Source organism: Erpetoichthys calabaricus, chromosome 15 (genome assembly GCF_900747795.2).
Source record: "Erpetoichthys calabaricus chromosome 15, fErpCal1.3, whole genome shotgun sequence".
NCBI classification, from domain to species: domain Eukaryota; kingdom Metazoa; phylum Chordata; class Cladistia; order Polypteriformes; family Polypteridae; genus Erpetoichthys; species Erpetoichthys calabaricus.
In genome coordinates, this window is record NC_041408.2 from 47,173,323 (window position 1) to 47,188,400 (window position 15,078).

Below are 15,078 nucleotides of genomic sequence, written 5' to 3' on the forward strand. Positions count from 1 at the left end.
ACCCAAGTAATGTGACCTAGGCTGCCTTTTATTCCGGTCTTGGCTTATTATTGGGACAACACTTATTTTTGGTGTCAGCAAAACTCTCAGAAACTCCTGTAGCCTTCATCTCCACAACTGTCTCTATCAGCACCATGTCTTCTTGCATCCCTGTTTTCCATTGTTTATTTAAATGGCTTGACACCAAATGTATTCCTGATTTTCCCTGTTCCATGCAAAAAAGTACAGGGTTGCAGTAATTTGGCCTTCTTCTTCTTCTTCTTTTGGCTGCTCCCAGTAGGGGTCGCCACAGCAGATCATCTTCTTCCATGTCTTTCTGTCCTCTGCATCTTGTTCTCTTACACCCATCACCTGCATGTCCTCTCTCACCATATCCATAAACCTTCGCTTAGGCCTTCCTCTTTTCCTCTTCCCTGGCAGCTCTATCCTTAGCATCCTTCTCCCAATATACCCAGCATCTCTCCTCTGCACAGGTCCAAACCAATGCAATCTCGCCTCTCTGACTTTGTCTCCCAATTGTCCAACATGAGCTGACCCTCTAATGTATTCATTTCTAATCCTCTCCATCCTCGTCACACCCAATGCAAATCTTAGCATCTTTAACTCTGCTACCTCCAGCTCTGTCTCCTGCTTTCTGGTCAGTGCCACCATCTCCAACCCATATTACATAGCTGGTCTCACTACTGTCCTGTAGACCTTCCCTTTCACTCTTGCTAATACCCGTCAGTCACAAATTACTCCTGACACTCTTCTCCACCCATTCCACCCTGCCTGCACTCTCTTTTTCACCTCTCTTCCACAATCCCCATTACTCTGTACTGTTGATCCCAAGAATTTAAACTCATCCACCTTCGGCAATTCAACTCCTTGCACCCTCACCATTCTACTGACCTCCCTCTCATTTATGCACATGTATTCTATCTTGTTCATACTGACCTTCATTCCTCTCCTCTCTAGAGCATATCTCCACTTCTCCAGGGTCTGTTAATCTGGTCAGAGTGCTATGCATCCTTAAAGTCTGCTAGATTATCTACCCACCCTAGCATCCTGGTGGTATTTTCTACCATCATCATGAACAATTCTTTTGGCTTGGAAGGCCTTATATTCTACCACTTTCTTATGCTACCTTTATCCATAGCACCTCATTACTAACCCGGTATCTCTTTTCATTCTTCCTGCTTAATCCTCTAAATAGCAATAATAATAACAAAAGTAGAGCACTCTGTCAATAATAATAATTAATTGGGAAACAAAGATCCAGATATTACTGATTGTGCCTCACAGCTCTTGAAACTTGGATTTGATTTCCAGCCTTTATGCTGGCAGTGTGCAATTAACATGTTGTTCCTGTGTTTTCAAGAATTCTAATGTAATACATTTAAGAGGGTGGGGGTGGGTGGGGTTGGGTTGCATTTAAATGACAAACTGTGCCGCCTTTGTCAGTTAGCTAGACAGACACAAACACCAACTGTCAAAAAAAAAAAGAAAATCTTCATCTTTTATTTTATCCAGAGTGACCAGCATGAAAAATGTTTTCTATTTGCTCATTTTCTTTTGCATTTTGTCTCCCTGCATTTATTTTTTTATGATAACTCTTTTTCTGACTACTGTGTATTTTAAATTTTTTCTCTCTCTGTCTTAACAATAAACTCTTCAGTATCTATAAAACATGGTGAATTAGAAATTGCAATAACTGCTTGTAAATGACCATACACAGCCTCACCGTGCTGCCTACTATGTATACAAAAGACTAACAAATGTTTCATTTTTTTTTATTTAACTATGGGGTTTTGCCCCCTTCTCACTTCGCTCGCCAGCCACTTTGTGTTTCTGCCACTCGTGTTGTGAAGAGGGGGGCTGAACGTACCCCAAGGAGATGTGGTTGCTTCTCCACACCCCCTCTTAAACAGTGATATAATGGGAAACATTCCAAGATTTTTTTTATAATAGAGAGATGTGATGACTTACTTTTAAAGGCACTGTTTAAAATACAGACATATTTTTAGTCTACCTCATTTATTTAAAAAAAAACAAAACAATACAACAAGAAAGTATCCAAGTGAAATATATTTTTAAACCATATTTTCGTTTTTGTTTCCTCATTACAGTCTGAATTTCTTCCTAATACTGACAGGCATGCAACTGAAATTAATGATAAGACTAGTTATTAAATGTCACAGTAGCTAAACAAAACCTTGCATATTTGTTCTGCTTACAATTAACTCTTAAATTGACATGGACCCTCACCTCCTTGATTCCCTGCAGATAAAATGGTGTAAACTAGCACATTTTGCTTCTCTGTTTAGTGTAACTGCTCACACCAGAAACATGTCAGGTTTAAAACTTTCTCTACTTATGAATGTAAAAAATTAAACAAAAGTAATTCATGTAATGCAGCACCTTTTAGGCTTAGTGTAGGACATAATTTATGAGAAGACATATAACACTAACGTACGATATGGATGGTAATGCCCTAAAACTCAACTGTGTTTCTGAATAGGATGTGAACATCACTGAAGCACCACAATTAACAGTCCTGCCTCCTTTTCTCTTCGCTCTGTATACCTCAGACTGTAAATATAACACCAGTTCATGTCACTTGCAGTAATTCTCAGATGATTCTGCACTTATGGGGTGTATTGATAGGGGAGAGTATAGGAGTCAGGTGGAGAACTTTGTTTCTTGGTGCAAAAAGAATTGTCTACAACTTAACATCAGCAAAACCAAGGAACTGGTCATTGACCCCGGACGTGGAGGGGGAAGGCAGCTGCGGGATCCAGCGGCAGGGATGGTGCTCTACGAAACAATCACAGATGGTGGCCACCTAGTAAGGTAAGTGATATTTCGCTAAATTATTTTGTGTGAAGTTTCAAGGAGCGTCCACCCCTCCAACGGAGACAAGCGGCATTTGGTCTCTCTACAAAGAACGAGGTAAGGAAAAAAGGGATGGGCATACAGACTTAAATGGAATGTGTGGATGACTGTACAGCTAATGTGAATATGCTTGTATGAATGTTGAGTGCAGTAAATAATGGAAATTAAGGTTTAATGGAGAACGCTCCGATCCGGGGGACAGAGGGGTGCACGGTACAGCAAATAAGACGCCCTGATCCGGTAGACGGGGGACGGAGGCTGTACTAGTAACGGGTAGTGTTGAAATCCTATCAAATACTAAGGTTACTGTGACGATGGCAAACCGTGTATAGATAGGTGTGAAATTCCTGAACTAACACCACCTTGCTGTGGCTGTATATGTTCTCCAGTGAGATGAGTGGGGTGGTGTAAAATTCCTGCGTGTCTCGAGAGGGAGCCAGTTTTTGGGAAAAGCTACAGCAGTTCCCTCTGACTGTGCCCCAGCAAAAGAGTTAGTTCAGGTGCGACTGGAGACCTATCGTGGCCGACCAAGATTAGAGAAGGGGATTTGGCAACGTGTAGGCAAAAAATTCCTGTTCGGATAAACGCTTTCAAGTTCGTATAGAGAGCTGGTGGAAGGGATCCACGTTGAAACAGGTGGGTTGAATGTGCTAACATTAAGAGACAGATAAGGGAATTAGAACTTTATTTTATTTTATGATTTTTCTTTTGATAGGTTAGGGAAGCACGCAAGTGCTGTATGTGTGGAGCGCATTAAAAAGCACCGCGGCAAATGAAGCACACAGGTGCAGACTGAAGAGTGTAAGTGGCACAAAGGTAGGGCAAAGATAGGGCAATAGGGTAGCACGTTAGGTGCTAAAAAGTGTGAGTGAGTATGAGTGTGGAAGATAGGGAATGTAAAATATATATATATGTATATAAAAAGTGTGCAACTTTTCGTGTGCAAAAATAAAAGAAATATATTGCTTTAAAAGAAAAATATAAAAACCTGTGCGTGTAAAAGTAGCTATATATATAAATTTCACCCTGTAGGAGGAAGAGTAGAGCTAAAACATTCAGTAAATATAAAAAGAAGAGGGCTGTTGTTTTTTAGAACTTGCATTTGCAATAAAGTAAGAAAAGAAACAGAATAGCAAAAACAGCTAAGAGAAGTGTAGGCACACACACATATATTTTAATTGCCCCATCCCCGAATAAGGAATGATTGAGTGAGTGACTGCATGAGCTCCATTATCTCTTAGTGGTAGTAAAATAAGCCACGGGCGTGGAGACAAGTGTGAGTGGGAATGAGCTCTGTGACCCAAATAGTGGGTAACGAGAGACACAGTAAAGTAATTAAGCACATAACAAGTTTGAGTGGGATTTTGTAATCAAGCATGTCTGTCAGATACATTGAGAGATTTTTTATCAAGACGGTGTTACTGTTAGGAGATACAGCAAATAATATCATATGAAAGTCAAAGTAGTTCAATTAAGATGAATATAAATTAGAGATCAGAGAAAGAATACCTTACAAAAATGCATCCGGGAAAGCATTAACGAAGTTCACTTGACAAGATTTCTTAAAATAAATTTAATGCCATGATTTAAACACTTTCAGTTGGTGTAGGTTTCATTCTTTGCAGCGGTAGTATTCCATAAAATTAAGCATAATTGAGGCAAGCATAGAAAAATTAGGAGAAGTGCGAACATTTGGGAAATTGGAAAAGTATTGAAATTAGAATTTGGCTATTAAAATATGAAGTTTTGAAAAAAAAAGCTAACTGGATCCAAATACTTGTGCTTCATGTTACTCCCTATTGAAAAAGAATTTGAGCCGTATTTACAGTTTGATAAGTAAAGCAGCCTTCAGAGAAATGTAGGAGGAAAGCATCAAAAGAAAAATTAAGCAATAGAAAAATGTGTGAGTATATAGGTTATGTGTATGTAATGTGTATATATTTGTACATATATTTGTGGGGAAAGAATATAATAACAACAACAACAACATTTATTTATATAGCACATTTTCATACAAAAAAGTAGGTCAAAGTGTTTTACATAATGAAGAAAAGAAAAATAAAAGACAAAGTAAGAAATTAAAATAAGACAACATTAGTTAACATAGAATAAGAGTAAGGTCCGATGGCCAGGGAGGACAGAAAAAACAAAAAAAAAACTCCAGACGGCTGGAGAAAAAAATAAAATCTGCAGGGGTTCCAGGCCACGAGACCGCCCAGTCCCCTCTGGACATTCTACCTAACATAAATGAAATAGTCCTCTTTGTATGTAAGGTTCTCACAGAAGGACTTGATGATGATGGTCATGCAGACTTCTGGCTTTTAATCCATCAATGTTGGAACATCACTGTGCTTTGAGTAGATGGTGGTGGTGCAAGCCGCCACCACAAAGAAACCGGAAAAAGAAACACAAGAGAGAGTAGGGGTTAGTACGGATTTTAGAGCCTCCATGAATAGTTATTACAATGAATTGGATATACAGAGTATCAGGATTAAATTAAAGTGAAGTTATGAGAAAGCCATGTTAAAATAATGTGTTTTCAGCAGTTTTTTGAAGTGCTCCACTGTATTAGCCTGGCGAATTCCTATTGGTAGGCTATTCCAGATTTTAGGTGCATAACAGTAGAAGGCCGCCTCACCACTTCTTTTAACTTTTGTTCTTGGAATTCTAACGAAACACTCATTTGAGGATCTAAGGTTACGATTTGGAATATAAGATGTCAGACATTCCGATATATAAGATGGGGCAAGATTATTTAAAGCTTTATAAACCATAAGCAGAATTATAAAGTCAATCCTGAATGACACAGGTAACCAGTGTAGTGACATCAAAACTGGAGAGATGTGCTCGGATTTTCTTTTCCTAGTTAGGATTCTAGCAGCTGCATTTTGCACTAGTTGCAAATGATTTATGTCTTTTTTGGGTATTCCTAAGAGGAGTGCGTTATAGTAATCTAGTCGACTGAAAACAAACGCGTGAACTAATTTCTCATCATCTTTCAATGATATAAGAAGGTCTAACTTTTGCTATGTTTCTTAAGTGAAAAAATGCTGTCCTAGTGGTCTGATGAATATGCGATTTAAAATTCAGATTACAGTCAACAGTTACCCCTCAGCTTTTTACCTCCGTCTTGACTTTTAATCCTAATGCATCCAGTTTGTTTCTAATAGCCTCATTGTATCCATTATTGACAATCACTAAGATTTCAGTTTTCTCTTTATTTAGCTTTAGAAAATTACTATTCATCCATTCAGAAATACAAGTAAGACATTGTGTTAATGAATCAAGAGAACTGGGGTCATCAGGTGCTATTGATAGGTACAGCTGTGTGTCATCAGCATAGCTGTGGTAGCTCACGTTGTGCCCTGAGATAATCTGACCTAACGGAAGCATGTAGATTGAGAAGAGCAGCGGACCCAGGATAGAACCTTGTGGAATACCATGTAGGATATCATGTGTCTTTGAGTTGTAATTACCACAACTAACAAAGAATTTTCTCCCTGCCAGGTAGGATTCAAACCAATTTAAAACACTGCCAGAGAGGCCCACCCATTGACTAAGGTGATTTCTAAGAATATTGTGATCAATGGTGTCAAATGCGGCACTCAGATCTAGGAGGATGAGAACAGATAAATGGCCTCTGTCTGCATTTACCCGCAAGTCATTTACTACTTTAACGAGTGCAGTTTCTGTGCTGTGATTTGTTCTGAAACCTGACTGAAATATATCAAGAATAGCATGTTTATTGAGGTGGTCATTTAACTGCATAATGACTGCCTTCTCTAGAATTTTACTTAAGAAAGGCAGGTTAGAGATGGGTCTAAAATTTTCAAGAGGAGAGGGGTCAAGATTATTTTTCTTAAGTAGGGGTTTAACTACAGCAGTCTTAAGACAGTCTGGGAAGACCCCCGTATCTAATGATGAATTTACTATGTCAAGAATATTATCAATTAGCATGCCCGATACTTCTTTGAAAAAACTTGTTGGTATTGGGTCAAGGACGCAGGTGGAGGGTTTCAGTTGAGAAATTATTTTATGTAAGTCAGGTAAATCTATCCTGGTGAAAGAATTTAATTTGTTTGTAACGGAGTACTGGGGTTTAGGAGGATCCTCAGTGTTGGGGAGATATACTATGTTATTTCTAATATCATCCATTTCTTGATTGAAAAATACAACAATAGCCTCACAGGTTTTACTGGAAGTACTTTGGAGGCATTCCTTTGAGTTACCTGGGTTTAGCAGATGATCAGTCATCGAGAATAAGACTATGGGATTACTAGCATTGTTATTTATAATTTTAGAGAAATAGCAGCGCCTCTCAAGACGGACTGTGTTATTGTATTCTGTTATTTTAAACTTTAATATTTCATAGTGGATAGTTAGTTTAGTTTTCCTCCACTTACGCTCAGCTCTACGGCATGTTCTCTTTAGATCAGACACTCTTTGGGTCTTCCATGGTATAACAATGCTAGAAGATTTTTTAACTGTCTTTTCAGGTGCAACTATGTCAACAGCAGCTCTCACTTTAGTATTAAATCTTTCCATCTTACTATTTACATTATCCTCGCTATTATAGTTGGGACTATAAACAGACTGATTGCTTAGAATGTTTGTAAGATTTAAAGCTGCTGATGAGTCAAAGAAGCGTTTTTTAACAATATGCTTCTCATGAATGTTTTCTATCAATATTTCTACATTAAATAGTAGAAGAAAATGGTCTGATAGACCCGTATCAATGACCTGCCTTACATCAACTTTTAGTCCTTTAGTAATTATTAAGTCTAATGTATGACCTGCTTTATGTGTAGGCTGATTAACGAGCTGTCTTAAATCAAAAAAGTCCAGGAGGTTCATGAATTCTTTTACTTTTTGGTCATACTGATTATCTATATGAAAGTTAAAGTCGCCGACTATTAAGAGTGTGTCATAGTTCATAATTAAAATTGACATTAAGTCAGAGAATTCCTCAAAGAAAAATGTGTTAAATTTAGGAGGTCTATACACGGATAATACTAGAACGTGAGAATCTCCATGAATAACAACGGCAAGATACTCAAAGGACTTGAATTTACAAAAACTGACATCTTTACACTTTAACCGGCTTGAGTAAATGTTTGCTAGGCCGTCACCCTTCTTTCCTTGGTGATCCGCACGAGTAAAACTGTAATCTGTAGGCGCAGATTCGATTAAAACAGCCACGCCATCAGAGCCAAGCCACGTTTCACTTAGTGCAATAAAATCAATTTTTCTATCACTAATAAGATCATTGATAAAAAACGTCTTGTTAGTTAAAGCTCTAACATTTAATAGTGCCATATTTAATGTTTCGGAGGGGCAGAGATGAATACTATGTGCGTTATTGATATTTGGAACAGGAACTAAGTTATTTTTGTTAGCGCCACTCTGTGTGTATTTTTTATTTAATCTATAGTCTGTTTTTATAGTTTTAATACATTGTTCATCTAAAGTAGTAATTGTATTTAAATTATTGGTGTTTATGCCGTATTGCCTAGATTTTCTACGTGCATTGAGATTGGTTACTAGAGTATTAATGTTGTGCACTTTTACGGAAGACTTTGTTAAACAATTATCATGTCCTAGCACAGCAATAGCATTACGGAAGGGGTTAAGAGTAGAAATAGACAGTCAAGATAAACAAATTACCTTAGCGATGTTTTTGGAGAGGACCCGGGCGCTGAATCTATTTGGATGCAGGCCATCCCGCTTGAAGAAACGTGGCCTTTCCCAAAAGAGGTCCCAGTTGTCGATGAACCCGATGTCTTGGTTCTCGCAGAACCCTTTCAGCCAGTTGTTTAATCCTAGCAGACGACTGTAGTATTCATTTGATTGTCTGACAAGAGGTAGTGGACCCGAAATGAAGATCTTTGCCAATGGGGTCCTCTCCTTCATGTCTTTAATTAGTGCTGCGAAGTCAGCCTTGAGAATTTCCGACTGTCAGTACCTTACATTGTTCATGCCGGCGTGTAATACAACGGATCCACCTGCCCTCTTGTGCTTCTCGTAGATTGTCGGCGCACGTCTCATCACATCTCGGACACAAGCACTGGGAAAACAAGAAACAAAAGATTTCCGATTAGGGCATGCGATATTGAGGTTTCTAACAATCGAATCACCTACCACAATTACATCACCCGGGGTTGAAGGCAAACTGGGGACGCGGAGGGGGTTGAACCGGTTTTGGGTCGAGATGCTCGCATGTGCCGATGGAGGTGTTCTAGCCTTGAACCCCCGCCTGCATAGCTGAAACACGGCGAGGTCTTCGTCAGTGTCATCGTCGCTCCTACGAGGCGCGGGGGTGAAGCTTACTTGAGCGGCACAACGCGGGGTTGATGTTACGTCGATTTCAGATGGCGAGGATGATTTATCCAGCAGCCAAGCCTTCAAATCCCTAAGGTACCTTCATCTGGACAGGAGTTTAACTGAATCTGTTTGTCGAGTGCCTGGAGTTCTTCTATGATGACGGAAACGCGATTAATCTCACTGTCGGCCATTGTCTGCTTCTGCTTCAGCTTCCGCTTCGTGCCCTAGGAAAGAATGAGAGAGAGATTGGCTAGCGTCTTTCAATAAGATGCGCTAAAAAGAAACGTGCACTGTATTTAACTTCGAAGGTACCTGGCGCTCGCTGATGTCTGTGTGTATGAGTGTGTCTGTGCTGAATTTATTTAATGTGTGTGCATGTGCATTATTTGTTCTGTGTGTGTGTGTGTTTGGGAGTAAGAAGCGAAACACGTAGATCTCTGGGTAATGTAGTTCATGTGTGAATTGCTGAAACTGCCTTGTGCATATAAATGTCCAAAGCTCTGAGCAAATATGGGTTAAAATGAGTTTTGCGTACATGCAATATTTGATAAAATGAAAACGTTTCCACTTTTAATTATACAAATGTTTGTGAATATGTAAAGCATCTTTCCTTCAGACCCTAATCAAGTCTTAGGGAAAAATGTTCTTTTGATAACTTTAACATACAAGGGAAACAATTTCTTTCAAATTCTTCTGTCCTTTTCTTTTTTCTTGTGATCTGTGTATGCAGTTGTGCATTATGGGGTTATTACTGTGGAGTGTGTGGTGGCGCAGTAGTTAGCACTCAAGCTAAGATTCAAGCTTACATGTTATTTGTTTTGAGTTAATATTCTCTGTGGCTGTGTAGCCTTTTTTCTGGGAATGCCATTTTGCTGTGGTATCGTTCTGCGTGGTTTCTCGATAGTTGGATTTGTCCTTATTGTCGCAGGATTGGATTGCCACGGAAGCTATTCCTTGTTGTCGCTGAGTCAGTCCGCCAACGGAGTCTCCTTGATCTAGAAACCAGCGCCGTTTAGAGCTGAGCAGGATTGTGTTATGTTTCCTAGGGTTAACACCAGCTAGCGTCATGAGAGGCAGTTTTATGTTTGTCTGTCCTGATTAGTAACGTTAAGTGAGAGGGAACTTGCTCTTCTTCAGAGTCCATTTCTTTCTGTTTCCTTTGCTGCATTGTTTCCAAATATGTGTATGTTATTGCAAATAATAAGTAATAAAACTGGAGTATGGATGAGTGTGTTAAAAATGGTTTGGGAGATTTTATATATGTTATATAGTGTATTAAAGGGATCCCTGTAATGTGCAAGTTTAAATGTGTTTGTGAGTGAGTCTAAATATGTTGTGTTGCTTGAAAGGATGATGTCACAGTGGTAGTGCTGCTGCTTTGCAGTAAGGAGACTGTGGAAAATTATGGGTTCGCTTCCCGGTTCCTCCCTGTGTGGATAGCGCTTTGAGTACTGAGAAAAGCGCTATATAAATGTAATGAATTATTATTATTTATTATTATTATGTAATCGATATTAATGTGTATGAGAATATAACTGTTTGTTGAAATTAAAAGAGCTCTTACTTTTAACTGAATAAGATATGAACAGGTGTTGTAAAAAGTTGTCCAGATTAGGCATGATACAATATGAGCACCCCTTTCATTTGAGTACTGCCCAGGCTCAAATGCAGGAAGAATTTGTATTTACAAAGAATATAAATTTTAATGAGAGGAGACATTCTTTAAAACAATAATGAGGCCGAAGAAAAACAGTGGCTTCCAATCTAAGTAGTGTTCTGTGCTAAGATATGCTATAAAGAAAATGGTATAAGGGTCGTTTAAGTAACAGAAAGACAGACTATGCTTTTTGCAGTCAACATTTTGGAAAACATGCAATACATATCTGAAAGATAAAAATGAAAGAACGTGCAAGATCTGTTGGTTTTGGCAGAAGGTTATGAGGAAAAGAAATCAGTGTATGTAACTGAAATAGATTTAAAGTATTTTCTTAGTTTGAGATTCTGGAAAGATTAACTAACAAAGAAGCAGATTCTTCATTCTAAATGTGGGAGGGAATGTGCTAATTTCCTAGAGGGCATTTTAAAATAAAGGCACATTTTGCATTATAGGGCATTCTGATATTTTGATTTCTTTCCTCATCCCCTTTTTGTGTAATAAGTAACTTGCATATTTTAAATATGAAATAAAATGGAATGCTGGTATTTGTATCACTATAAAGCTGATGAAAGTTTCATTTTTTTTCATTTGATGCTTTAATGAAACATTGAATGGGACATTTTTATTAAGATTCTAAAACCTAAGATCCAAATGTATGTGGTACTTTAATTAATGAAATAATTAGTAATGAAAGAAAGAGATAAATACTTGGGAAACATGTAAAGAAACTTTAAGCTTTTAGATGGTGGGTTATAAGGGGTTAGAAAAGGATTCCAAGGTCTTTGCTGATAAGTGGCCTTTGAAATAATTTAAGGAACTTTGAGTGGGATAGAATAAAAAATTTTACTTCACTGACCTTGTTAATCTTAGATATGGTCTGGATATACTCAAATATGAACAGGAATGTTTTTAAGATTTTACATTTTTGAACAATGTCTTATAATTAGTTACATGGGAGAGGAAATGTGGAGCCTAACTGTGTTTGTTATATTTAATGTCTAAAAACAATTAAGAATTTGCCCGTCCAGACTGTGGATACCTTTCTTGACTCTGCTTGCTATGCTATGAGATGTTCTCTGCAGGTGGTTGGTATACATTCCCATCCATTTAGGGGAAGGGTACGGTGCTGAATTCTTCTTGCTTTTTATACCAACCTCCACAGAACATGGCTCTTTAACTAATACTTACTCGACCTTCTCTTTGCTTTTGTTTGTTTCCCATCCCTGGACGTATTTGTATTCCCTGTAGGAGAGTTATAATATTTGGCTTTTATTAAATTATTATATTAATGGGATCAGTTTCAGATACCCTCTTGCTCCACGTCTCCTCTAATTGTAAGATAAGAACAGCATTATTGACACAAGTGTCAATAAGGGGGGAAGGGATGGTATAGTAAATTTTTGGGTTTTGAAGTCATTTTTCAATTATTATGGAAAAAATGCAGATAATTTGAATATTATTATTATGAGACAAATTTTTGTAATGATTTATTATTGAGTACATTTTTCCTTGATATATATTAAGATGGACTTTATTTTAATAATGATTTACTTTTTATGAGGGACATGTTTTTAATTGAGTAGAAATTGCAATTGCAGCCAAACTGGAAACAGCTATAAAGGAAGGCCTGAACATTGTGCTTATCAATTTCAAACTTTACTTTGACTACTAAAAAGCACAGACTGGATTGAAATGAGTGTTTTATTACCAGCAATATTTTTAATAGGGGTACCCCCAACGAAACAGATCTGACATCTTATGACATATTATTTTTGGGATCCATAAGTAGCTACCAATGAAGAATTAACATGCTGACTATTTAAGTAAACATATTTTAAGTCTTTACATCTGCAGGTGAAAGCTGTTTTTTCCTAGCAAATCATAGATGACAGCATTTAAAGTTGAACCCAGAGATTGGGCTGTGATAAAAGTCTGCAGATAAGCTAATCGTCTTACTTCAAGGAGAACCCAGCCATACTGGAGATGGGATCAAGTCGTGGATGAGGCCATCGACCAACTGACTACTGGATAACATACTTCAATCCCAGTCCAAGGCATCATGGATCCCTGCTGCTAAGAGCTCAACTGTGCTGGTGATGATTGAGCCCAAAAGATCATTGTGGATTCTGAATCATAGATGACATCTGTCTGCTTTGGTCCAAGACTTCTAGATGTGGTCCTTTTTACCTTGGGATATTGGACCCCAACACCTACTTTAATCCTTACCAGAGAAGAAAATTTGTCACACATACTCTGCAGGGCTCAATGTTCTAAGCCGGAGCCCACTTTAATTTTCCACTTGTTTGACAACTAATAACATCTTTCAAAAAGTATTTGAACCATGAACTTGTACAAGGTGTAGAAGGAAAAGCCTAATTATCTGCAAGCAAAGCAGAACACAGGGACTCCTAAATAATATGTATTTGATGAATGTTTGCATTAATGGGAATACTGTATAATTATTATGAATTCAAAGTAGTTAAGAATAAGATATTTATAGATAATTGTTTTTATATGCCTTTATATATTATATTTATATATTTTATTTTATATTTATATACTTTTTATATTTTAGTGTGAGATAATAAGTTACCTTTAAGGACCAATGATTTGCGTAATCTGGAGTTAATCAGAATCTAATCTAATATAGCATATATGTCTCTCATTATAGAAGCATTCCTCTATTGCTAGTTAGGGCCAGTTCAGTTTAGATATTCTAGGTTATTGATTGTAATATTATAACAAATACTGTATAGCTTAACATTTAGGTACATTTATTAATTGAAAAGAATAATAGTAAACTTATGGGATGGCACATATAACAAGTATTTTGGGAATAAGGGACACTTATAGTAGGTCACACCATCCATAACCTTTAGAATAGGATGATACAGTTTAGGCTGACATGTTGATGGCGATACAGGACAAATGATTATTGAGTATGTATATATATATTATAAAAGATAGTGAAATGAAGTAATAATTTGGTCCATAGGAGATGGAGTGTCTTATACATGTGGTGGTGAATGTGCGGTCTGTGAAGTAAAAAGCCCAGATAAAAATTTGAAAATCTCTACTGGTGACAGAAGATTTGAACCATCAATGAGAAACTTGGGTATAACCCTTGAGATTTGAATGTGACCTCAGAGATAACCCAGTGACTTGCATTTCGGAAAGTAGTGCCGACATCTTCCAAAGGGAGGATTGACACCTACTGTCCACAAAATAACTGCATTAATATGATAAAAGTGGTTCAGGTTTGAGACCACAGCTGGGAGTAAATTTGGGCAACTTTACGAATGAATGTGTTAGGTGTATAAGGATTTTATCTCTGATCGTTATTGTGCACATCAGTGGCAACATAAAACTGATAACTTTTGAATTTTTTTAAAATACATATTTGGCTATCTGTGTCACCACCAACAGTATTATTCACAGGTCTAATTGTAGATGAACATATAGGACTAGCGTAAAGGACAGCCGCGTCCCATGCCCGGCAGGGACGCCTCTCCTACATCTGTTCCGGGGGAGCAGCCATGGACTGTTCAGTACCTCCCCCGGGACGCTTGGTGGCAGCCTCCCTGGCAGCCAATGATTCCCCAGACCAGCGCATGGCTCCATGGGAGATGGAGTCCTCCACAGCCTGGTTGGGGGCTCGGATGGCCGCCAGGGGGAGCTGCATGGAGTCAGCAGCCTGGCTGGTCATACCTTCAGCCCCACCCGGAAGGGCAATTAGGACCAGGTGTCCAAACACCTGGACCGCTTCCGGGTGGGATATAAAAAGGGCTAGCCACCAACACTCAGGTACCCAGAGTTGGGAGGAAGGAGAACGAAGCCTGAGGAGGAGTGGTGGTGCTAAGAAGTGCGGTTAGTTGTGTGTAATTTAACTGCAATTTAAGTGCTTGTGGGACTGTGTTGGGCCAGTGGGACACGGGGAAGGCGTGCCCCACAGCTGAAGATAAAATAAAGAAGCGTGTTTTAAGACATACGGTGTCTGTCTGTCTGTGCCTGGGGCCTGGTCTTTTACACTAGGTATATTAAACAAGTTATTTCACCACATTTAGGAATTGGGATAATTCTGACATTATGTGTAAACTCATCTTAGAAACAAAAAGTTAAAACCAGTATACTTAGTACTGGCTTCATTTGAACCTAGGGACATGGGGACCTATGTTTGCCAAAGTAGGAATTACTCTCTTGATTTTGAATCGTTGTGACCTTGAATG